General features: G+C 35.3%; 1 long non-coding RNA gene across 1 annotated transcript; it reads right to left on the reverse strand.

The window, feature by feature from the left end:
- Positions 1-3248: 3248 nt before the first annotated feature.
- Positions 3249-24724, reverse strand: LOC105550869. Its single transcript, XR_001007792.1, has 4 exons — positions 24620-24724; positions 15414-15500; positions 5682-5787; positions 3249-3347 (listed from the first exon to the last, which is right to left on the reverse strand). It is a non-coding gene; the product is annotated as an uncharacterized LOC105550869 (long non-coding RNA).
- Between the last annotated feature and the right edge of the window lie 2175 nt (positions 24725-26899).

Here is a 26899-nt window from a genome sequence, read left to right on the forward strand (position 1 = left end):
ACTTACACTCATCCCCTGGCCTTGTCATTTTATCTGCTTTTAGCATTCACGTTTCCTTAGTCCTAAGGTTTTTCAGTTACCTCCTATTTCTAATTCTTTCACCCCAGGCTAACTTTCTTATTCTTGCTCACCCGTTAACAGCTGTGGCATCTCATAGGCAACACTATGGGTTTGGATCCTGTTGGAGCCAGAAAGCCCCCTCCATGGCAAGACCTTCCATCTGCTAGGTGCCTGTTTGCATAAGATTTTAAAAACCCATTTATTTAAATAATACTTCCAGCTTTCACAGGTTTCCTTGCTTCAAAGAGAGATATTTAATGCAACCTCTGGCTTCCAGATTCTTCATACACCTGGATATATTTATTGTTATTCTAACTCTTCACTCCTAGCATTGCCTTAAGTACTTCAGAAAAAAAAAAGCACTTTTGTTCTTGTCTAAAACGGTTTAAATATTAAGCTCTTCAAAATATATTGTTCATTTTAGTAACAATCTACTTAACAAATAGTTGAGATAGTAACCTCTCAAATTAATTCAACCCTGCTTGCAGGTGAATTCTATGTAAATCAAGCAAAACTTAGGTGTGAGTGATGTTTCAGTGACACTGTTTTTGGTGGCTGCACACATACTTGGTCAAAGTGGAATTATCTTCTTCAAATGTCTTTAAATAAATGAATTGAATGAATGTATCTAAATGAAAACATTACTAAAGAGGGCTGACCTAGCAAAAAGTTTATATGAAAGTATCTCAACAGTGACAACTACTTGAAGACTGCTCCAAAGATATCTAGAAATAGAGCATCTTTAAGTATTTGAAGGCCTACAGTCTGCCTTGCCCAAACTCAAGTAGTCTCAGCAGATTCTCTTTCCAAAGTTTTTCAACAACCCCACTGCCTTCCCCTCTTTTGCTTTTTTTTTTTTTTTTAACTGTAAGTTCTGGAATACATGTGCAGAATGTGCAGGTTTGTTACATATGTACACATGTGCCCTGGTGGTTTGTTGTACCCATCAACCCATCATCTAGGCTCTAAGCCCTGCATGAATTAGGTATTTGTCCTAATGCTCTCCCTCCCCTTGATCCCCACCCCCTGACAGGCCCTAGTCTGTGAGGTTCCCCTCCTGTGTTCATGTGTTCTCATTGTACAACTCCCACTTATGAGTGAGAACATGCGGTGTTTGGTTTTCTGTTCCCATGTTAGTTTGCTGAGAATGCTGGTCTCCAGCTCCATCCATGTCTCTGCAAAGGACATGAATTCATTGTTTTTTATGGCTGCATAGTATTCCATGGTGTATATGTGACACATTTTCTTTATCCAGTCTATCACTGATGGGCATTTGGGTTGGTTCCAAGTCTTTGCTATTGTAAATAGTGCTGCAATAAACATACATGTGCATGTATCTTTATAGCAGAATGATTTCTAATCCTTTGGGTATATACCCAATAATGGGATTGTTGGGTCAAATGGTATTTCTGGTTCCAGATCCTTGAAGAATTGCAACACTGTCTTCCACATGGTTGAACTAATTTACACTCTCAACAGTGTAAAAGTGTTCTTATTTCTCCACATCCTCTCCAGAATCTGTTGTTGCCTGACTTTTTAATGATCACCATTCTAACTGGCATGAGATAGTATTTCATTGTGATTCTGATTTGTGTTTGTCTTTTTGCTTTTAACTCTGACTCTTCTAACTACCCCTACTTCCTACTACCATACTCAACAGTGGTATTTCCAGACCAAGCTTTCCAGAAGCATAATGTAGGACTTAGAATATTGCTGGCATTCTGCTAGCATATAATTTTCACTTTTAATGATATCTATTCGTTCACATTTTAGAGTATATTGAATGTATACATATGCCTCCTATATTGTTTTTATGCATGCTGGCAAAATTGCTAACTATGCATAGCAAGATTACAACTTATTGTAGAATAGGGATTGTTCATATTTGTGTCAGTTATAAGAAATAAGTGAAAATCCTTTTATCAATAAGAAATAAACTTAGTTCATTTTCCAATCAGAAAACTTTATCTGAGAGCTATATTATAAAAGCAGTGCCAGTGATTAACTACCTGCAATGATCTTCTCTTCCACGTGGCAGTATGTAAGCATTAGGGAAAGAATGAATTTCTCAGTTATAGGATGTATTTGTAAAAAAGGAAAAGATGTAAAAGATACGAGAAGAGCAAAGTCTTCTTCTCTTTAATAGCTGTTTCCTACTTATAGGGGCAGGAAATAGTCATAGGCACTAGAGCCATTTCCCCTTATTTGGGATCAAAAGCTGTAACCAAAGTCTATAACCAAAGATACATGGGACTCCATTGTCTCCTTGAAAGTTCCTGAGTAGGAAAATGAGGCAGAATTTTAACAGGGAGGAAGAATATTCTAGGAGGGAAAAGGAAGACTGAGTTTTCCATATGACCCATCTAGGGGATTCAGACTCTATCCTAGGAGCCCCTAACTCACCAAAACTATCCAAGCAATGGTCCAAATTTTCAAGTCACAAAATAAATTTGACAAGAGATCTCAGTTTGAATTGATGATCAACGAGTTGACGTGCCACTTTGTTAATTTCATGAAACCATAAAATTATTAATGTTTGGTTTAAAGTTAGAATTTTTTATTTTTTTTTATTTTTATTTTAAAAATGTTTTACAGAGATGGGATCTGACTTTGTTTCCAAGGCTGGTCTCAAACTCCTGGACTCAAACAATTCTCCCACCTCAGCCTCCTAAAGTGCTAGGATCACAGATGTGAGCCAGTATGCCTAGTCTATGGTTAGAATTTGATTTAAGATTGAGATTGAAGAGAATCTGGGAATTGAATTTAGAAATGTTAAGACTCTTGAAAATCTTACTTTATGGAGCAAGTAATACTCATCAGACTTGTATTCTGCATTAATTTTAGTCAAGGTCAATGTTGTTCTTAGAAATTACCTGTCTTTAATGGAAATTAAAATTAATGTTGTATTATTTTCATTATGCTACCCCTAAAACCTGGCCTTGATCAAACAAATAAACAATTAGTAATTAAATATAAGAATAAAAGTATGATTGGACTTCAACATATCGCTTCAGGTCTGGAGCCAGCAAGTAACTAAGAGTATTTAATAGGGTGAGAGCTTTACTGTGACTTAGAAAAGAATCCATAATGTAATATCAAAATGTAATGTAATCAAAAATGTCTTTCATTGCTGTTTATATACTGTGTTAGTTCATATGCATTACTGTAAATGTATACCTGAGACTGAGTAATTTATAAAGAAAAGAGGTTTATTTTAGCTCATGGTTCTGCAGACTGTACAAGCATGGCACCAACACCTGCTCAGCCTCTGGTGAGGGCCTAGGAATCTTCCAGTCACTGCAGAAGGTGAAGGAGGAAGCAAGTGCATCACATGGAGAGAGAGGAAACAAGCAAGAGGGGGGTGAGGTGCCACACTCTTTTAGACAACCTGTGAACTCAGAAGTGGAACTCATTCATTACCATGAAAAGGGCACCAGGCCATTCAGGAGGGATCTGCCCCCGTTACCCAACATGTTCCTCCAGGCCCCACCTCTAACTTTGGGGATCACATTTCAACATCATATTTGGAGGGGACAAACATCCAAACAGTATTATATACATACATGAGAGAAGGTAAGTGGAAATACAAAATGAACTGAATGTGTGTCTTATATTCTTGCTATATGAGGACACTTATTTTTATAGCTACATTGTTTGTGGATTTCAGAGTTATTTACCTTAACCTACTGAAGATAGGTTTGCAGAGAACTGCTCCCTCTGTGTACCTAACAGTTCACTTTACCTACACATCATCCATTGATGGCTTGTGCAAATTTCAGTTACATGTTCCTTGAGATTACACCAAACTGTGAAATTTGGCAAAATAGCCAAATCTACATAAATGTTAGCAAGTGTCTAAAGTTATTTCCCTATTTCCCTGTCATTGTTTTCCATTCTTTTACAATGATCAATTAATTACAACTTAGGGCCAAATTATGTATCCACAGAATTTTAGAGCTCAGACATGGATATAGAGAAACAAAAATATTAAATTGGTTTCCTCCAATTATATATTACCTTTAAAACAGCCCATTCTTATTTGTAACTTGCCATAAAGTATTTTTTAGAAATATTTTTCTACCATTCTACAAAAAAAGTTGTAAATTTTAATACCACTATTTCTTTATTAAATTAAATTTTAGTACAATTCAAGGCAAACAGTACAGGCCCAAAACATCTATGTTAATCCACTGAACCTAGTGTCTCTAAAGAAAATAGTACGGGCTGTGCATGGTGGCTCACGCCTGTAATCCCAACACTTTGGGAGGCCAACGCAGGCAGATCATCTGAGGTCAGGAGTTTGAGACCAGCCTAACCAATACGAAGAAACCTCGTCTCTACTAAAAATACAAAATTAACCGGGCATGATGGCGCATGCCTGCAGTCCCAGCTACTCAGGAGGCTGAGGAGGAGAATCGCTTGAACTCGGGAGGCGGAAGTTGCAGTGAGCCGAGATCATACCATTGCATTCCAGCCTGGGTGACAGAAAAACATGATGGCCATCATTATATCTCAAAATTTATTTTACTAATATTACATTTTAAGGTGTTAGAAAACCCATTGCAATACCATATGAGAAGTTTCTATTCAAAATGATTTAGCTTTTAAGAGTTATCAGATCTGTTATTGGCTAATAATGAGAAAATTATTTTCTTCTAAATCTTTTTATTAGGCACAATCTAAAGCAATTTATCCTTATTTAAAAGCTATGGGAACTTATATAAAATAACAAATAAAAGTTGGTAAATCTTCATTTGCTATTTAACTGGTCTAATGATTATATTTCTAATAACTTTTTTAAATAATTTTTTTGCTTTTTAAATGTTGGAAAAATAATCAAGGTTAAAATATTTAAACCTTACTCTCTGTGTCCCTGGCTTCTTTAAATTTTTTTCTCAATTATATGAAGTACCCTGCTATAGCATTATAGCCCTAAGATTTAATGGAGTTTCATTTAATTCTGTGGCCTCAAATTTTTAATGATTGTGAAAAATGATAATATGGATCATGAGATATATATAATAAAAGTATTCGTTGTTTTGTTTGACTCTGTTTAAAGTAACTAAGAACAATACTGTTCTTTTAAGAGCTCACAGTGGTAATCTGAAATTTAAAACTGGTCGTGAGTGGCTACACACCATTTCGCATGAAGGCTGGCCTCCATCCTAATTGGTCAGGCAACTGTCTTATTGGTCTGTGTTCATATATGTTGTTTTGAATATCATCCCTGAATATAACTGTACTTTCTCTAAGCCAGTCTTGGCAAAGTGTTGATTTATGAACAAGCACACAAACTGAAACTCATCAATCTGACATCCAAAATGCACTAAAAAGTCATCTTTACTGCAGTCTACAGTGATGGTATTAATTGTGTGCCTTTCAAAGTATCTATGCATTCGAGCAGCAGCTTTCAAATCTCTCTGTTGCTACATCCCTTACTTTCTGGCATGCATATTTTCTCACACTTTCCTGTCTATGCAGGTATTCCTCCTCCACTTCTGCCCACTGCTCCAAACATGCAGAGAATCTCTTCTCTGCTTGACATCCATCAGAGGAGTCTTTTTCAGTTTAGAGTATGTGCCAACGTTTCTCCATCCTCCTTGAAAGGACTCTTTCATTACCTGTCATTTGCTTGTCGGTGCTCCTCCAGATCCATCTTGTCTCCTCTTCATCCAGTATTAACAACAACAAAACTCAAGAGTCAAGGAGACAAATACAGAAATCTTCCTGAATGAGGAGAATGACAATTTTAAACACTTAAAATATAATATTTTGCCCCTTTCACACAAAATAATTGCTAGTTGACACATTTGTTCATACATCACCATTTACAATGTCCTAATTATTTGGTTATTTTAAAACTGCTCTGTCCACTCTTTTTGGAGAAAAGCTCACTTCCACTCTATTTTCCCCAAGATACCAAATATGCAGCTTAGTGAATTTTGTTCCTTCTCAGCATTTGTTAGGCATTTATAATTTGTATATGATACCCCCACCTTTCTGGCATGAGACAGTGGCCTTTCCTGCCCAGCCTTGCTACTTCAGAACACCTTGATAAGGTGTTGGGAGAGTGGAGGAAGAGGATGGATTATAAATTTTGCTCTTACTCATTGAATTGTAAACCACTTGCTCCTGAAAGGTTTCAGTTTGAATTCGCCAGCTTCTAGGACTGCAGAAAATGATTCACTCTGCATGGGAAAGTCTCCTGTGAGGAATAATAATCACACGTATAACAGACCAAAAGTAAGAATCATTGTTAAGGCACCATTTCCATTGGTATGGCATTTTCTGAACCAAAAGGCTAGTGCAAGACTGACTCAAAGATAGGCCTATTACTGTTTTATTTCTTCAGATAGCTATTCTGCAGAAGGTATTCCTCAGAGACATCACCAAATACTGACCCAGGCTATTCCTGCTTAGCTTAGCCTGACAGTTTCAGTATTTTAGTTTTATTGCCTTAGCTGGGGGAAAAATCCTACTTTGCCTTCTCTTAACATATTAATAGTGTGGAAACACACTGCTGTCACCCTTGCTTCTCAACAGTTTAAGATGAAGTTGTTCTCTAAATGAGTCAGTGTTGACTGGTTGGCTGGCCCTTGTCAGGCTTCAACTGTCAATCATAAAAGAAAAACTTCTCAAGTGCTATGTGAAAAAGTTGTCCTAATACAGCATTGTGCAAAGACGGGCATAAATAAAATATTTGACAACAAGATTTCCTGGAGCTGCTGAAGTTCACGGCTACTGGAGAAGGATATTTTAAGTTATCCAGAGAATTTTCACTAAACATTGAAATATCATTAAGCCAGCAATGACAGTTGAGTGTGATTAGCGTTCTGACAGAGGACAGAATACTAGAGGACATAAGAGGAGTGTCTAAATCAGACATGAGAGATAAGACTGGCTTCCCTCATGAAGTCATATATAAACTGGAACCGGAATGAAGGGTGGGCAAGATTTAGCCAAGCAAAGAGGTAAGAGAGACTTTTATCAATGATCTACCTCCCCCAACCTCCCCTTTCAAACAAAGGGCTATTAAAGGGTAAAAGAGTATGCAAGTCATCTATGTGCTTAGAGAGGCCCACATAGCTTAGATCCGAACTGAGATAACATAAATTATTAATTTTTTATTTTTATGTTTATGTTACCTTAAATTCTGGAATACATGTGCTGTATGTGCGGGTTTGTTACACAAGTATACATGTGCCATGGTGGTTTGCTGCACCTATCAACCTGTCATCTAGGTTTTAAGCCCCGCATGCCTGAGATATTTGTGCTAATGCTCTCCCTCCCGTTGCCCCCAACTTCCCAACATAAATTATTTAAGGTCATTGTATGTGCATTGATTACAAATTTGAAGAAATATACCACTGTCAGAAATAGGTCCTCACTAGCACCATGAGGCCATTAGGACCTTCAGGAATAAATACCTAAGTCAGAGGGCCAAACTCATCAGTTTAGAAACTGGCCCAAAACTATTCTTCCCCACAGAGAGAATGACTCATTTTGTGGTCATTTTTTCTCTTATTTGACCTGACAATAATAGACAGAAACAGCCACCTTTCCTCAATCTAAACACAGGGCAACTGCACACTGTCCTGCCAAAGATTTCAAGACTGAACGTGTTTATCTCATTTCACAAATAGTTTGTACCTCCTGTCTATGGTTTTCCAAAATATTATCCTCCTATGTTGTGCCTCCTCATGCCACTGACTTAAGCTTTCAAAGCATACCCCCAGTGACATGGCTGTTCCCATAGCATTTTCAAAGGATATTTATTCCCTCTTTACCCGTATCAAGTGATAGGCTCAATGTTGTCACTTTCTATTTCATTGTGCAAACCATTGTGCATGAGCCCTCTTTACTTAGTAACTCATTCCTTCTGGAAGTTTTCCTTTCTTCCTCCTCTTCACAGTCGTCTATCACAGCTGGGCTCACTCCTTTCTATCTACCTCTCACACAAGAAACTCAACATACTGGACTTTCAGTTTCTTTGTTTTCTTTAGTTGTGTGGAGAAAATATATCATATAGACAAAATAATGTTTAAACTGTTTCCGTTCATTTCAATAAGAATAATATAATGAACACCTACATACCAACACTGATAGTCCTCTGGTTAAGGAATGGATCTTTCCTTAAAGCCAGTTGTGTGCCCATCTCCATCATGTCTTTGGCAGCACACCCCCCCCCCATCACGCCTTGCCTATTATTTCTATTCATTTGTCTTCATTGTGCCACCTATGAATAATCAAAAGAATTTACTGTTTTTAACTTTGTTCATTCTTGAGCTTTATACACATGAAATTATACTATATGTATTTTTGTGTGCATACAACAACTTTGTAGGGTAAGTTCGGGTTAAATCTCAAAATCTTGACATAAGGGCTGTGATGGTTATTGTTTACTCATTTCATTTTTGGATGGTACTAAATTGTGTGACTACACCATAATTTAGTAATCTGCTCTATATTAGTTGTAAAAATGGTCAAAGGAAAATATCTAAAATAAATTTTTTAAATGCATTACAGAAATTAGCATGAAAATTGGTAGAGGTTCTAACATATATATAACTGGAGATTCAGAAGGAGGAGGGAGATATAAAAGAGTAGAAGAAATATTTAAAGAGATGATGACAGAACTTTTCAAAACCAGTTATTTTGGACTGAATGCTTATGTCCCCCCACAAATTCATATGTTGAAGCCCTAACCCCCATTGTATTGGTATTTGGAGAAGGGGCCTTTGAAGGTAATCAAGTTCAAAAAAATCATAAGGATGGTGCCCTCATGATGGATTAGCATCCTCATAATAAGAGGAAAAGAGACCAGAGCTCTCTCTCTCTTTCTGCTGTTTGAGAATACAGCAAAAAAGGAGTTGTCTGTAAAACAGGAAGAGGGCCCTCACCAGGAACCTAATTATACTGTCACCCTGATTTTGGACTTGCAGCTCCAGAACTGTGAGAAATAAGTGTTTGTTGTTTAAGCTACCCAGTTTATGGTATTCTGTTACACCAGTGCAAACTGATTAAGACACCAATTAGAGAAGCCCTAGGAACCCAAACAGGCTAGTAATAAACAAAACCACAACTAAGGGTACCTAGTAAAGTTACTTATACCAGTTAACATCAATTTTCCTACTCCATCATGGCTATGGTCTCACTCCAAGAAGGGTTTAAAAGAGAGGACTTCACAGATCTGAGTTCAGACACCATGTTCCTAGAATTTCCCTTTAATATACATAGATTAAATTAAGAAACTACATTTTATTTCTAAAGTAGAAATATTACCATGACAGTCTCCTGCTCAAAATTCTTTAGTGATTCCTGTTGGTCCAGTATAACGCTCATTGCCCAAAACTACTATTTCACTTGATAAAATTATACACATGCTTTAAAACTCAAAATCGAGGTTAATTTTTTATTGCTGTGTTTTCTAACTTCCTACTCCCATTCTGGGTGAGCTACTGACACTCTCTAGGTCTATAGCACACATGACAGCACTTACACTATTCAATTATGCTTGTTAACTGGTATCTCCTCACCCCTCCACACACATATACTCTAATATAAACCTCTTGAAATCAGGACGATGTATTTTACATCTGAATCTCCAGTATTTAGGACAATCATAATGCTTTATAAATATCTGAGGGTAAATGAAAGGCTTAATGACTACTCCTTTGGGCAGCATCTTGGCTGCTGTGTTACAGTCACTTATTCTGATTTTGGACTATTACCCACTTCTTAGTTGCAATATGCCTAGTAGTCAAGCATAAACAACTAGTAAGCTCAAAGCAAAATGATCAAACCAAAAAATCACTTTTGAGCAAACCAACAAATAAACTGAATTTTGTTTAAAAAAATGCTTTTGAAGACTAAGCCATTTTCCATATATCCAGACTCCTTAGCAAGATCTAAAAGAGCGTAAGTTACAGTTTGCCGAATTATGTAGATACACTGCATATAGCATAATAAACATTTTAATTTTACTTTTATTAAAACTGAAGATCATCTTCCTTATTAAAGTTTTTGCAAAATCAAACTGTTGAGATGAAATGTAACACCTTCATTTGTATCAAGCTATCCAATAAACCAAATAAAACACTTTGCTCTTCGGTGTGCCTGATGAATATATTCAATGCTTTCAAGTGGTAAAGACGTGTCATAGATGTTGCTGTTGCCCCATGCAGATCTCCTTGATCAGGCAGGCCTATGCACACCACTGCCACTGTTGGCTGTTACCCACAGATTGTCTTTATTCAGGGAATGACTTTAGTTGTACATTCCCTCTGACCTTCTTCCACATTAACTATTGACTAATTGACAGGCCCACTTTCCTCAAGATGGAAACCACGTTCATGCATAATTCCTATCCAAAGCTTCTCAGGGGATCAGACTGAAGCTGGACTTCAACTAAAGGGCAACCTTGCTTAGCTCCTTCTCCTGACCTAGGATACTTCCTTCATTCTCATTCTCCAGAGAGTGCACCCTCCATAAGCAACTTGAATGAAAATCCCTCCTCAAACTCTGCTTGTAGGGAAACTCATCTAAGACAAATTATTCTAACTAATAAATTGTCAAATATTTTAGAAGTCATTGCCTATTTAGTTTGGTAAGAACAGTACAGTATTCCTGACTTTTCTTACAATAATTGGAGAAAATAATGATTGGAGAAAAATAATACTCAAGAGTTGTAGGTGAGATAGAGTTGGTGAAAATCTTTGAGAAATGAGAGAAAAGGAAAAATGCAAGTAGAATGGCAATTGGATCCAATTCAGCATGCGCCATAGCTGAATAAGTACAGTTTCAGAAAAAAATAAGAGGAGTATATTATAAAGAAAATAATTTCAAAACATTCCAGAGGGATATCTGAAGGATATGCGATTTCTCCTTGGAATACTCACCAAGTGTTCAGTAAGAGAGATGAGAAAAGATTAATGACAAGGAATGCTGTTACAAACATTTAGGAAAGAAATGTCATTGGATTCTTCCACAGTCACACTGGAAAAAAGACGATGGAGCCAACGTAACATGCTTTCAGTCACTATATTCTCAATTTTCAACTTAGAATTCCATACTGAACTGTACTCTCAATCTAATATGAAGGTAGAATATGTACGTTTTTAAATATGCAATTCTCAAGTTCTCAAAAGATTAATCAGAAAGCTTGTATCCTTTGCCAGGAAGCTTCTAAAGGATATATTTTAACAAAATGAAGAAGTAAATCAAGAAAAAATCCAGAATATCAAAGATGCCTCATGGAGAGGCAAATGAAATCCCAGGATCATGATAAAGAGGGGCTCCAAAGACATATTCTGAAAGTTAGAACATATTTGCAATAAATTTATTTTTCTCAGAAAGAGTTTAGAGATGAGTAAGTGAAATGTACACTGAAAATATGCAAAGAAAAAAGAAAATTATTGAACCAAAGCAAAACAAAAAACTACTCAAGAATATAACAATTTCATGAATTTGGATATGTCTTGCTCCTACATACACAAAATTCTATTTACATGCTGTGCTCATCCAATTCAAATTTTCTAAATATATCTATCTTCTGGCCTATCAATGGTTTCTCATAAAGAATAGAAGGACCAAAAGGACAGTGTGCAAACTCTTAAACTCCAAATGACATCTTAATCTATGACAGACTCTGCCTCCAAGGTAAGTTCTGAAAAACCTATTCTATTTTTCCACATAGTTTTAATAAACTGCATCTATCTGGCCTGGTTATAAGATGTCAACATCAGAATGTTTCTATCCTAGTTGTGTTTATCTAACAATGATGGGAAAAACTAAAAGTAAAAAATAATAAGTTAGCAATGAGATAGATGAGGTTTCACATTATTCAGTCTTTGCTAAACCAATATATATTACCTTCATGCTTCTTAGCAAGTTTTTTTTCCTGTTTGACCTACTTCATAAAGCTTTACATAAAACAAAATTGATATAATTCTAGGTATAAATAAATGTGTCCATATAACGTGTTTCTGAATGAAATATAGAAAGAAAAATTTCTTTTTATACCTATGGGTATTAAAAATAGACAAGTTTAGGTAACTAGGTAATCATTGCTATTGTTTATTTGTAATATGGGTAAAACCTTGTGATTTTACAAATTGAGGTGGCATAAGAACTACTGAGAACTACAGAAAAAATTACAATGTCAATATAACATGGATGTCAAGGGAGAACAGTATACAACAGAAAGTTTATATCTGTACAAAATGACCTACTTCATATAAGATAACATTAAATTACTGCAGGGATGAGTGTCAGACAATATAAAATGCCTATTTGTCCCATGCAACCTACTTTTACTTTGAGCTTTTCTGAATGATTTCTTATCACAGAAACTACAGTTCATGGTCACACTAATTTAAACACAGGTACTATACAAAATTATGTGTAATTTTCATTGTGATATTTATTTTAGGTATGGATTTTTTTGTCTTGAGGATTCTTTTTAACATGCATGGTGTTGAGAGAATGATTTCTAAATAGTTTATAATGTTTTAACAATCGTGAATGGTGCAAACCCGTACTTTTTTTCAGCAGTTTAATCACAGAAATTCCAGGTAGGCATTGGTTGTAGATAGTTTAAACCCTTCCTCTTTATTAAGTTCATTCCCATTTATTTCTGTAATTTTGTTACTGTAAGCCATGGGTTTTCACTATAATAATTTTAATCAGCTTACTGATTATTTAAATTATATTTGATGATTGGAGTATATTGATTTCATACCTGTATCACTCTACTTACGGTCTTTTCACTGCCCAGAAATGCCTCAAACTACATCTCTGTAGTTCTAAATTCTGACTACCTATTCCTATTAAAATGTCAGTTTCTCCACAACATCACCTCTGATCTCTCAGCCCAGAAGGAATTTCTCCCTGTCCCTAAAATCATAGCAGTTTAGCTTTGTCACCTGAAACAACACCCAACATTTTCCGTCTTGCACTTTGCCCTAGAATCCTTCTTTGAGGGACGAAGATTTATCCATTTAAACTTCAAGTATTTATTCTATTGGAAAATTCATGGCATTTGCTTAAGAAAATCTCTGGAAAAACAGGTACTTGAAAAATCCATACATTTGTATCCTGACCATGAAAAGCAGTGGAAATAAACGTTATTTTCAACATATGGCTTAAATTAAGCCGTCGATCGTAAAAGCTGGGATTATTTAAACAAATGACTGCTTCGGACATCTGTTACCAACTGATGCCGCACAAGTACTACAAAATCTCCCTCTGTATAATTCCTTAAACATGGAATGGGAGTAAAAGCAGGAGGTGGATGGCAACTTCCCTACATGCAATCAATAGGCTGATTTTAGAGACTCACTTTATACTCTCATTCCTCTCAGACCTACCCAAGTCTCATAACACAAGCAATTAATTATACAACTTCAGGGATCTAAATCTAGTTTCTCCTAACAAAATGGTTAGGGACAATTTTCAGGTACTTCATAAAGACGAGAGGAAGTGGGATAGAAAGAAATTTGAAGAGAAATCAAGAAAGAGAGAAAGAGAGAGAGATTCTAATAGTTTCTGAAAGCGTTATTATTTTCTATTTCCTATTAAACCTACAGTCCACCTTGAAATGATTTGCTTTGCATGGTATAAGTAGGGAATTGCCACTTATTTTTATTTTTATCTAGACCTTTAACTAACCCAGCACCATGTATTAAAATGACCATTCTTTTCCCTCTGCACTGCCATGTCACCTTTGTTATAAATCAAATGATCATATACATGTGATTTCTGAAACAGTTATTCTGCTCCATTGCTCAATTTGTCTATCCTTCTGTTAATACTTTAGTCTTAACTACTATTGTCAAATAATAAATCTTATATCTGGTATATAAATCTTCCAGCTTTGTTCTTGCTCAAGATTGCCTTGGTTATTCATGGCCTTTGATTTTTCCATGAAAACATTAGAAATAACTTGCCAATTTTCCCCAGATAAACCCTGCTAGAATTGTGATTGCAGTAAACTGGAGAAAACTGACTTCTTAAAAACATTTAATCTTCAATTCCATTTATATGACATATTATTTCATAATCAAATTCAACTAAATTATTATTTAGACATAGGTTGTGGTCAATACTTCCTCCCAACCTCCTTGTTTGCCTATTACTGTAAAAGTTGATAGATACAAATATTCAATTTTCTAATGTCCTTTATGGCCAGGAACATCTTGTGACATGGTGCTGACTTACGGGACACAAAAGGAAAACTAAAAAGCCTTTTACATGCTTAATAAAAAGGAAGAAATGTGACTAGCACTATATTTTCCTTTTGGTTATGTCTTAAATGCCTGAGGGATTAATTCAACCATCCAAAGAAATTACCAGCCCAGACACTAATGAACCAAGCTAAGGCCAATTGCGGAATACCTTCAAGTTATTACTACATTAAGAAAAAAACTTTATTTATCTATATTTAAGTTAAGGTTAGCTAGGGAGAATCTATTGCCAACTAATACTAACATATTGGAGGGGAAAAAGAAAAGTACCAGATTAGAAAACTATGCCTTTTTTCTAGTCTCTCATAACTAAAACTTCTAATAAAAAGATACAGAGCTTTCATTCTACTATAAATTATAAGTAAGTGCTAAAGAACTACTCTAAATGATAATATTATTTTCTAGGTTATCTATAAAATCTGCATACATTAAAAATTATTAAAACATTGATTCTAACTGCAATGTCTTGTTTGACTCCAAAAAAGGAACTGTAATATTTCTTTCTTCTGACTAAATATTTTATGAGTTACTCCCAATATCTCTGATTTTTAAGACGAATAAAACAAAAACTCTTATGGATGGTAAACAGTGTTCTTACTTTAAATATTTATTCATTTACAATGAATTAGTGATTTACCAACTATTACTGAGTGCTTCTGCTTTCAATTATTTTTCAATATTAATATTTTGAAACATTTCAATATATATTTTATTTACTTACATTTTATAACTGCATGCAAATAACAAGGTATTCTAAAAATTATTCCAAATAGCATGTGCTAAATAAAAGCAAAATGCATCCAGGGACTAATATGTATTTCATAGATATGAATTTATATTTATTTGAAAAGTTGCAACAGAATCGCCTCTCAAAGACATGGAATTATTTTCCCAGAATTCTTGGATCCATAAAGACTTATATTTAAAGTTTTTCTCTAAATACTACATTTATGCTTATTTGGAACAATCGCTCTGTGTCAATTTGAGTCACTAAAAGATCTCTGCTTATGGTAATTTGGAAGGCATTTTGCCAGGGTAGTACTAATAAAAAATGGAACTAATGAAACCAAACTATACTCCATAGCCCCCAAGGTATGACTTTATACCTACCTGGGCAGAAATACCTATGGTAGGTTTCAAAACAATTCTATAAAGAGACTATATTCTTTAGGCACAAGTTTTTTTCACAATTGGAATCTAAAATAAAATAACAAAAGGAGATGACTAATTGTTCATGGTAATTTGTACTGTATTTATTACTAGCTAGAGAACATACATTCATAATATAATCATCCCTATACATTTTCAGAGAAAAATGCATATTCCTAAGGTGCCATGAAAATTGACCCATAGTTCTACTTATTTGATAGAATGTGTGTCTAGCCCACAACTTGATTTATCTGATCTTTTCAATACTATGAATGCAGTCCAGATAATGCTACTTTTATTTTTGTTAACTTTTAAGTTCAGGGATGCATGTGCAGGCGTGATACATAAGTAAACTTGTGCCATGTGGGTTTGTTGCTCAGATTATTTAATCAGATATTAGGCCTAATACCCATTAGGTATTTTTCTGATCCTTTCCCTCCTCCCACTCTCCACCTTCCGGAAGGTCCCAGTGTGTGTTGTTTCCCTCTAGGTGTGTGTGTTCTCATCATTTAGCTACCACTTTTAAGTGAGAACATGTGGTATTTGGTTTTCTGTTCCTGCATTAGTTTGCATTAGTAACCAATATAGCATGGTACTGATATAAGAACAGACACATAAACCTATGGAACAGAATAGAGAACCCAAAAATAGGACCACACATCCACAACTATCTGATCTTCCACAAACCTGACAAAAACAATGGGGAAACAATTCTCTATTCAATAAATGGTGCTGGGATAACTAGCTAGCCGTATGCTGAAAATTGAAACTGGACCCCTTCTTTTTACAAAAATTAACTCGAGATAGATGAAAGACAGATAATACTACTTTTATATTGTCTGTTATCCCACTACAAATTCAAAACTCATTTTGAAAAGTTCAAAGAATTTTCTCATAAGTGAATTAATTGCTAAAATCTATAACAACATGCAACACCCAGGTCCGCTGGATTGCAGAAAATAATGAATCATTCTTTCTCTTCCTCATACCAATTGCTCCTCTCCACTAATACTCGTCTTTTTCTTCTTTATTTTTAGAGCTTAGACTGTATTCCTTAAAGTTAATTGAGCTTTTGATTCAACATTAAATTTTCTGACTTATTGAAGTTTTAAATTCAAATTATTATAGGACTATGTAGGTAATGGAATGCAAATTTTAAAAATAGGTCAGGTGTGATAAAATAGAGAACACATGTCCTATCTAAAGAGGGCAATATCTAGTGAGTTATTCTTTTGAGAATTGGGGCGCAGTTTTGCCAGAACTTAATTTTCAAGAGAAGTCATAATTACTTCAATAACTGGTGGGTTTTGCAGTGAAATAGTCTAATTGTAAATCCTGGTGACTAATTCAAACTTCGTAAGAAACAAACAACTGCAGTACGCAGGATGATACTTAGATTAAATGATATATATTTGTGTGCTGTAGTCAGTCTTAAGTTTTTTACTTCTATGCATTATGGATATAATCAGTGGAATGTGTACAATTACATCATTCTTTGTTCTTCCCACATATTAAAGTATTTGTTTTTCTGGGGAAGCAGAAAAATTCTGCAGTTGCTCCTTGTCAACAATGAAACTAAATCCTGTATAATTTTAATGCATAGCATTTATTCTCAGCCGGGCACAATTTTGCCCCCTAGGGGACATTTGGCAATGTTTCCTGACATTTTTGGTCGTCATAATGAGAGAAAGAAGGTCAGGGCACTATTAGCATCTAGTGAGTAGAAACTAGGAACACTGTTAATCATTCTACAATGCACAAGACAGCCCACAATAAAGACTTATCCAGCACTGAATATCAATAGCACTAAGGTTGAGAAATCATAGTTTATAAGACTCCCTGATCCTCAATATTTCCTAAAATTCCTATGGAAGCATAAGAAATGTATGTATGAGAAATGGAATTGAGATAATTAGATTAAAAGGTGTGAAGTGACTTTAAGAAACGTTTCAGGTTCCTGGATACATAACCAAAATGTATAGATCCAGGAGTCTTGCTCCACTTAAATTCAGGAATAATTTAATGGGTCAGATCTCTTACTTGAAAAGTTTCTTGCATTTTCTAGTTCATAATCACTGTGAATTATTTCCTTGTGCTTTCTATAGAAATGTCTATTTCCTATTTCAGGGACAGTGGGTACAGCTGTAATGTTTTTAAGGTTTAAGAGATCACTAGAATTAGTCGGATTTTCTTAATGACTTCTGACAAGCATCAAACTCATTTAGACTGAGGAATTTTGAATTTTAAAAATTTCAGTTCATCTTAATCTATGGCCAAATACACCATCAATTTCACTCAATTTATTCCTTACGTGCAAGATTGGGGAAGCTTAACTTATTTCAAATATCTACTGGTGTCTCTATAGATATTCTTGTAGGTTTTTTTTGTTTGGTTTGGTTTGGTTTGGTTTGGTTTGGTTCTGTGAATAGTATTTAATTAGAGTCACTGATATTTTTACTTTTGCCAGTTTATTTATTTATCCTCCACATAGATGCAGGATTTATGTGATTTCACATTATTTAAATGGTAGCTATAAGCCCAAGAATCCTTGTAGTTCAAAGCTAGCTAAAGATTTCAGGCCTTTCCATCTTTCTAAAATTAAAAGACCTTGAAAGAGAAAAATTTTATATTCTAGCCAAGGATAAAAATTATGAGAATTTTTTTTACTCTTAGCAATATGCAATCTCTAACATTCAGAAAGGTTAGAAATCAAGGGTTTTGTAAAATTATGTTATTAACTTTAAAAAACAATTTTACCATAATATAGAGATATATGGACATGCTATACAGAGTTGTGAATAGTTCCAGAAAACTGTGGTTCCTTGAAACTTCTGAACATATAGAGTGCAGGGATAGTGTAATCACATATCTGTTGCACAAATTCAGGAATACTAGCCCTTCTTTTCCATTTCTTCAAACTCAAGATAATTAATTTAGGACACATAAATTAATGCACTGCTTTATGCCATACAACTTCTGTGGATAATAGCATGGAAGAAAACCATTTTCTCACACAGAATATTCATTAGTGCTCTTTCTTTTGTTTATTCAGGAGACATCACTAATTTATGAAGTTTCAAGTAAAAGGATCAGTTCATATGTGCATATATACAGCTTTATTAATTCTTAAATTATTACGAGTACTTAAATATAGTCACACTGAACACTAAAAAGAATACAATTCATTCTTAATTAGATCAGCTTGGATTATCTCCACTTTAAAAAAATTATTTCATTAAACCACTTTGAAAGTTTGGATGTCCTAGGCATTTTAATTCAGGTCTGCCTCGGTACTGCCTTTGTATCTGAACATTGGGTCTCCACCTTAGGCCCACATCTCCAGAAATGCACGCTTCCAAGTGCCTTCCTCAAAATTTTCTAAGTCCCCCTCCTATGCCTGGGATGGTTTGGGGCCACCAGTCCCATCTGAGTGTAGTCCAGACTGAGCATAGACATAAATCCTAGCACCTGAATTTTTACGTGGGGTATTTTGCGACACTTTATTCAGTACATAGACTCAACTGGATGCTCTGAGAGGCTCTAGGACTCACTCAATCTATGTGGTCTTTCTGGGTATCATGGTTGAGCATCAGGCCTGTAAAGACAGCCTAGCGAAAATATTGCTTCAGCTGTTTGTTGAGGTATTTATTCCATGGGATCTCACAGAATTGAGCTACCATAATGGTGTGGGCACTTTAACTTGGGTGATTCTCACTCACATTGGAGATAGGATGAGTTAAAGGCTCTGGGCTGCTGATGGACCACCATAGAGCCTTGGGCTCAAGTCACGCATGTGACATATGTGGACTCATTCATTAGCTCTTGCCCTTGTTCCAACCATAGTGTCACCTCTAGTCCAGTGGTGCCTGGGGGGTAGCAGATGACTTTTACCATCCATCTGCTTTCTGCTAACACTCAAGGAGATCACTCTAGCCCTTTATTAGCAGACTTTATGCACATGTCAAACACTATCTTCTGCAAAAGGTTTAGAGAATCATGCACATAACATCAGTCTTTCTTCGGTTCTTTCTTTTCCTGATAAATGTAATAGGTTATAAGCTCCTGGGTCAGTCTTAGACTATGCCAGACACACATGGATATTCCTTGAACTAATCGTACTAGTCTTTCTCCCTCCCTGGGTCTCTTGCCTACCCAGCCCACTGGGTGCCGTATGTGGAAGGCAGAGGTCCAGTCCACATTGAAAGATCACCTTCTAGAAACGTAGTGAATGCAATGACTACAGTCAAAAGAATACATGTTTGAAGGTTGCATTGTTCTACCATTATACTAGAAAATTTTGAATAATAAATTTAATGTGAAAATGAATTATTATTCAGATTTGCCTGCATACTCTGGGTAAGACTGACAATTGTGGTCATTATGAATTGAACACAGCAACAATCTTTGAGGAAATCATTGGAAGCCAGTGTCTATGGGCAGTACAATAGATAATAGAGCATCATTATTACTGAGTAATCAGCATTACATGAATAGAAATAACAAACTAACTACAGAAGCAAAAAGACCTATATTATTTCAATACAAGTACACTTCAAAGAGCCATAGCATTGTGAGATAGAAAAGCATTGTTAACGATCTTATCATGGGATGGTAACAGAAAATAAATTGGGCATGAATAGTACTTTTGAAAATAAAAACCAAAAAAGATTATTTCTGGACCTGAATAGAAAGAGATGGTGCCTGCACACTTTGAAAAAATGTCTTGTTCACTGGTTGAAAAATAAAGAAATATCTAAATATTTCTCCACCCATAATCATAAATTATCATCAGAAAATCACTATACTTCACAAAAGTCTATGAATTATGCAACAGATTTTTACTCAGATTGCTTATATAATCTGGGGTCCATTACACTCTGGGAGATGGATCCTGGACTAGTCATCTCTCTCATTGGCTATTGCTATACATTTTAAAATACTTTATCAAGAGAAAAGAAAAAGTAAGGTCATAAGGCAGAGAATATGTAGTATAAAGAGATAAAGAGAAGTTAAATATATAAAAATGAAACAATTGTTAAAGAGAAACGTTTCAAATTCAGAATCCATCTTTGATGTGGTTTATTAAGAAAATATTGAAATTTACTTAACTCACTTTTAAAAAACTTTTTCTCTGTGTTTGTATTGTGTGTTTGAATGTTTGTGCATCTGTGTTCTTTCTTTTACTAACAAGCAGAAGATCTTGAAAAGAACATTCTCTGGCCATGAAAGTGTAACTGGTGCCAGACTAGTCCTCCGGCAAAAAACAACTATAAAACTATGAAATATATAAGGCAATTCTTTTCAGAGGACAGCATACAGGGAACAGGAGCACAGATAGGAAAATACATAAGTAAGCCTTACAATCACACTGGCTTTCTTCCTGGAAACACTTTCTAGACCACAGTGCAGAGAGGTGAAAATCCAAACAGAGCACAAGGATTCTTCTTAGCTGGGGAAACAAGGACTACAGTTCTGAGCCATTAAGTTGGTTAGAGTCTGCAGAATAGAAAAAAAGGAGATGCGGAAATTTTGCACAGGGTTCTCTCACTATTTAACCATATACTAAGTTGTACATGCCCTGCATGAAATTTTATGAGACCTAGCAACAGATATTTGTGACAAATTATGATCTGACATTCCAGCCCACACTTGGCCTCAAATAATATGTTACATTTTTAACTGATTCTTATTGCTTACCTAGTAGCCATTCTTTCTCCTACACTCTGCCACCCATAAGCTACTCTATATGTGTCATTATCCCTGGAGGGATCATTTTCACTTTTATTTCATGTTACTTGATTGCCCTGCTACTTCAGCTCTTTGATAGGCTCAAAGAGTTAAGATTTTATGGTTTACTTAGCTACTTATAGTTGTTAGAATGGACAGGGCACACTTTCAATTTTTCCACATGCCAGGCAGAAGCAGAAATCTTTCAATTGATTTTCAATAGAGGTCCCAAAGTAATTAAATTAGGAAAGTCTTTTCAGCAAACGGTTCTGAGATAGTTGGATATTCATGTGGAAAAAAGGTGAGACTCAACCACTATTTTATATCATATATAAAAATTATCTTGAGATGGATCATAAACCTAAATTTTAAAGCTAAAGCCCTAAAGCTTCTTGAGGAAAACACAGAAGAATATCTTTATGGCTTACCATTAAATGTTGATTTCTTAGACTGGACACAGAAAGCAAAGGCATAAATTTTTTAAAATGCTAAATTGTACTTCATTAAAATTAAAAATGTATGTTCATTGAAAAAGACACAATGAAGACAATAGATAGGCAAACCACAGACTGGGAAAAAATATGTGAAAAACATCTAACTGACAAACGCTTACAGTCACTTTAGATAGATAGATGATAGGTAGATAGATAGATAGGTAGATAGATAGATAGATAGATAGATAGATACTACCACTTGGCAATAAAAAAGCAATATACTCCATAAAAAAAAAAAAAAAAAAAAAAAAAAAAACAGGAAAAAGGCTTGAACAGACACTTAAGGAAGAAATACAATTGCCAAAAAGCACATGAAAAGGTTAAAATTACAATAAAACATTAATAAATAATGTCCAACAGCCCTAAAATTAAAATAACATAACAACAAACATTGGAAAAGATATAGAGCTATTAGAACCCATAAATTCCTGGAAGGAGTGTAAACTACCTTGGGAAAGGACTGTCAATTCCTTAGGAAGTTAAACGTTAGGTCTATACTATTACCCAGCACTTCCAGTCCTAGGTATTTCCCGAGCAAAATAAAAACTTCAACCTACTGAAAATCAGCAGAATGTTCATAGCAGCTTTTTCATAATTGCTAAATGAAGCAACTCAAATATTCACTACCATGAGTGCCTACAAATGTCCTTTAATGCTAAAGAATTCTTTATTACTACAAGGGAATTCCACTAGCCAAAGCTGTCTACCCTCAAATTTTGACTGAGATGTTTAGATATTCTCCCATTTTTTCTTAATAACTAGAACATTGGCTACCTTAGACACTCAGTGTAAGCTATCTTCCATATAAGATCAAGGAGACAGCATCACAGTAACATAAACCATCCTCCTAATGACTTCTGCTGAGCTATGTATGAGAATAATGAGAGTGGAGAGTAAGCAAAGGCTAGATCACCAATGGCTTTGTGTTCTGTGCTAAGCCGTTTGGATGTCATAACGGGGGCAACAGAGAGCCATTAAAGGGTTGTAAGCACATCATATCAGGTTCAGATTGACATTTCACAAAATTACTTTCACAAACTGAAATACTGCAAATTAATGGCAGGAAAAGAAACTAGGGATATGTTGCTACAACCTAGGAGTAAGAAAGAAAAAAAAAAAGTAAAAGCACTATGGCTAATGACTGTATCTGAGAGATATTGAGGAGGCAGAATCAAAAAGATTTGTCATTGTTTAATATGGTGGTGAGGAGGAGGAAAAAACAAAGTATATATTTTGTGAGACGGGAAATACACAAAGTTATAAGAGTAGATTCAAAATGATGAGCTCCGTTATTAATTTACTGAGTTTTTGTTCTCCACATAATGGCCAAGTGGAAGTGATCACTAAAGATCTGAGGCTTCAGGAGATAGAAGCTGGAGACACTGCTTAGGAAGCCATGAGCATTTAAAGCTGTCTTTCTTTTGCTGTGAAATACTGAGCAAGTAACTGCCTAGAATGAAATGTTTTGAACCCATAGGAAATTCATTATTAAACCTCAGGTATTTAAGTCTATTATCCAAATTAATAGACTAAAAAAGCATTAGTAATAAGTTATATAAAACATATGAACCACTAGAAACTGTAAACATCCGTTCTAATATCTTTAAAATATCTCTACATATTCTTTCATAACATTCTTCTCTTAATTCAACCAAATGTTGTTTTCTAAATGTTAATAGTGCTGGTTTTTGCATGAGAAAAATGTCTGTAGACCAATTTTCAAAGAGTTGATCCTCGAATTCTACAAGCTGTATCACTTTATTTATTTATTTATTTATTTATTTATTTATTTATTTAGACGAAGTTTTGCTCTTATTGCCCAGGCTAGAGTGCAGTGGCGCAATTTCCGCTCACTGCAACCTCCGCCTTCTGGTTTCAAGCGATTTTCCTACCTCAGCCTCCCAAGTCACTGAGATTACAGGAGGCCGCTACCACGCCCAACTAATTTTTTTGTATTTTTAGAAAAGGCGGAGTTTCACCATGTTGGTCAGGCTGGTCTCGAACTGCTGACCTCGTGATCCACCCACCTCGGCCTCCCAAAGTTCTGGGATTACTTTTTTTACACTCTGTGTTAACAGTATAGGACATACGTAGTTTTCGCCAAGTGGAAGATCTCTTCAAAAATTACCAGTAGGCCATGTAGACCTGTCTAAGAACGCAGAGGAAGGATAATGTAATCCTGACACATTTGAGATTCTTGGTGGTGTTTACCAGCTAAAATAGTACAGATCCCTAAAATATGAGTACCCCAAGAGTTCAGCAAAGACTTTCTGACAAAAATAGCAATAAAAATTAAGACATAGGCCAGGCGCGGTGGCTCACGCCCCTAATCCCAGCACTTTGGGAGGCCGAGACAGGTGGATCACCTGGGGTCAGGAGTTGGAGACCAGCCTGACCAGCATGGTGAAACCCCTTCTCTACTAAATACAACAAAATTAGCCAGGCATGGTGGCGCATGCTTGTAATCCCAGTTTCTTGGGAGGCTGAGGCAGGAGAATTGCTTGAACCCGGGAGGCAGAGGTCGCCGTGAGTGGAGATTGCACCACTGCACTCCAGCCTGGGCAACAAGAGCAAAACTCTGTCTCAAAAAAAAAAAAAAAATTTAAGATATAAATTGAGAGAAAAAAACAATTAACCCACCATGCCACTGAAGAATACCCTGGAAGAATGTGTGTGTGTGTCTGTGTGTGTATCTTTGTGTGTGTGTGTCTGTGTGTCTGTGTGTGTGTGTCTGTGTGTGTCTCTCTCTGTGTGTCTGTGTGTTTTTGTGTCTGTGTGTGTGTGTCTGTGTGTCTGTGTGTGTGTGTCTGTGTGTGTGTGTCTGTGTGTGTCTGTGTGTGTGTGTGTGTGTCTGTGTGTGTGTGTTCAGGCACATAAACAACATTAGCAACTTGGAAGAATTGAAAAAAATCAACCAGCATTTCAGAATTGTTCTCAACCACTTACCAGGAGATCAAAGTAGAACCTTCTAAAGAAGTAGATTGTTCTTTTTTCTCTTGTGTTGGACATATAGGTAAACCTTAAACCCATATTTTCTGGGCTTGGTTTCTAGTAAAAATAAATTAATAAATAAATACATACATAAATAATTTGTTGTTTTCTGAAACTTTGGCTTGCATGACCCATCCATTCTTTCCCTGTTCAGAAGTCACTTTTATACTATCTAAAATAATGATAACCATTCTGCCAACAGTAATCATGAAAATATAAACTTAATGTGGATAAAATTGTGCTCTTTAAAAATATATTCTCTGACATCACATTTTAAAATACACTTTTCATTTAGGAATTTGGACTATTGGTGCTGGAAAAAAAAATCATGACTGGTAGCAGTCTGAATATATTATAAATTTACTTACAGCATACTACAAAGATATTTTAAAAAATGATGTGCCCAACAGCAGTAACTAAAAGGTTAGTTGAATTTCCTGGAGTAGAAAGGAATTCTGAACAAATCCTACTACTCTAAAAAGATTGAAAATTGTGGTCTTCGTGAATTATTTAAAGAAAATAAAATTTACCTTCATTAAATATATCTAAGCATTATCCAAGAAATCACTGTTCTAAGAGGTGCAATCTGAAATTTCCTCATTGACATTTAAACAATGCCTTTCCACATAACTACAGTTGAGAAAATAATAGATTACACCATATGTTCTTATCTGGTTCATGCCCCCGAAGGCCTAGAGAATGGGCATGGTTTTTATAAATCTAAACAAATTAAATAAATGTTTGCACTTGTAACTCTGTTACCTTTTAGCAAAAAAATAAATTAGTGTCAGGGGAGCCACAAAGTTAAGAGACTCTGTAAACAAAAGAACAGAAGGCTGTCTACGTCTTCACACCAAATTAACAGAACACAAGACATGTTACCACAGATTATTCACAGGTTAGAAAAATAGACAGTTAAATTACTGCAGTTTATCTAGATACACTGCATATAAAAACATTTCTAAATTTCATTTCTTATTTTAATCATTAATGGGAAAATGTGACAAAAACTTCAAGTTTCTCAAAAAAATTGAATATATTTTGAACAGCAAGATTAAAGAATCTTGAATATTCTTCTCTAAACGTATTTCAGCTTCTGCTTGTGATAAAGATCCAAATACACGTTTCTTCTTCCTGTATCATCTCACTACACACCAGCATGTATGTCTGAACCTCAGTCTTGTGTCCCACACTCTTGGAAATCACAATTACATTCCTCCTAAGGTCCATCACTTTTTAAAAAATTTTGCTGCAAATAAAATTAGTCAAGTTTCTAATTCACATACTATAAGAAATCAATACAAATTAATAGGCATATAAATTTTTCTTCCTATTTGTTGAATTTGTTGTCTTTTATCTACAATCAAGATTTTCTCTGATGAATCTATGTACTAAGTAGATTTAATTCTTAGGACAGTTATCATCTCCAAATTGGAATCAATATTGTAATGACTCAATTATATTTCTTTCTTACTTGACTCTCACACAGTCATGTGATGTGATTTATTTTGGGCCACTCAGTGCAAGTTATTTAGGGAAGTCTCACTCCCCCAAAACCCCCTTCTCTCTTTTACTGATCATGGCCCTTGAAGGGCGTTTATTTCCAGCACTAGCGGCAGCGTGTGCACTTATCTCTCTTAATACTCACAATTTTTACCTGAATTACTTCATAGCCCAGAGAAAACATCTCAGAAAAGAAACAAAAATTTCCATTGTAAAGATAATTAATAAATTGTCTGGGGAGGTTTCAAATGCTGTATGAATTCATTTAAATCACCCCAAAATAAAAAGTCATACTCAACAAGAAAAGGCTCAAATCCATATCAACAAAAGCAAATCAAAGATACACGACATTCCCAATCAGGACATTTTAAGCTACACTAGTCATTAAAGTTTCAGTCATTCAACTTATTCAGTAAATTTCTAAAGCTGATATTATGCCACACCTGAGGGCTAGTTGATTTCACACATTATCTATAGCTCTCATTTCTCTCCTTTCACTGGCAAAGTATAGTACATATCAATGTGCTTCCTGAAAGGAAGGAAAGCCTCTTTTGTCTAATCCTGAAATAGAGGCAGCTGAAGAGGAGGAAGAAAGAACAAGAAGCCATACTCTCTTATCTCTTCGTAAGTTCATAAAGTGTTTTTTCTTTCTCTCTCTTTTTCTCTCTTTCCCCCTTCCTGACCTCCCTCTCCTTTTTGTTTTTAAAGAATCACAATCTTCAGGCCAGAAGT

This window comes from Mandrillus leucophaeus, unplaced genomic scaffold, assembly GCF_000951045.1.
Source record: "Mandrillus leucophaeus isolate KB7577 unplaced genomic scaffold, Mleu.le_1.0 Scaffold5, whole genome shotgun sequence".
Taxonomy (NCBI): domain Eukaryota; kingdom Metazoa; phylum Chordata; class Mammalia; order Primates; family Cercopithecidae; genus Mandrillus; species Mandrillus leucophaeus.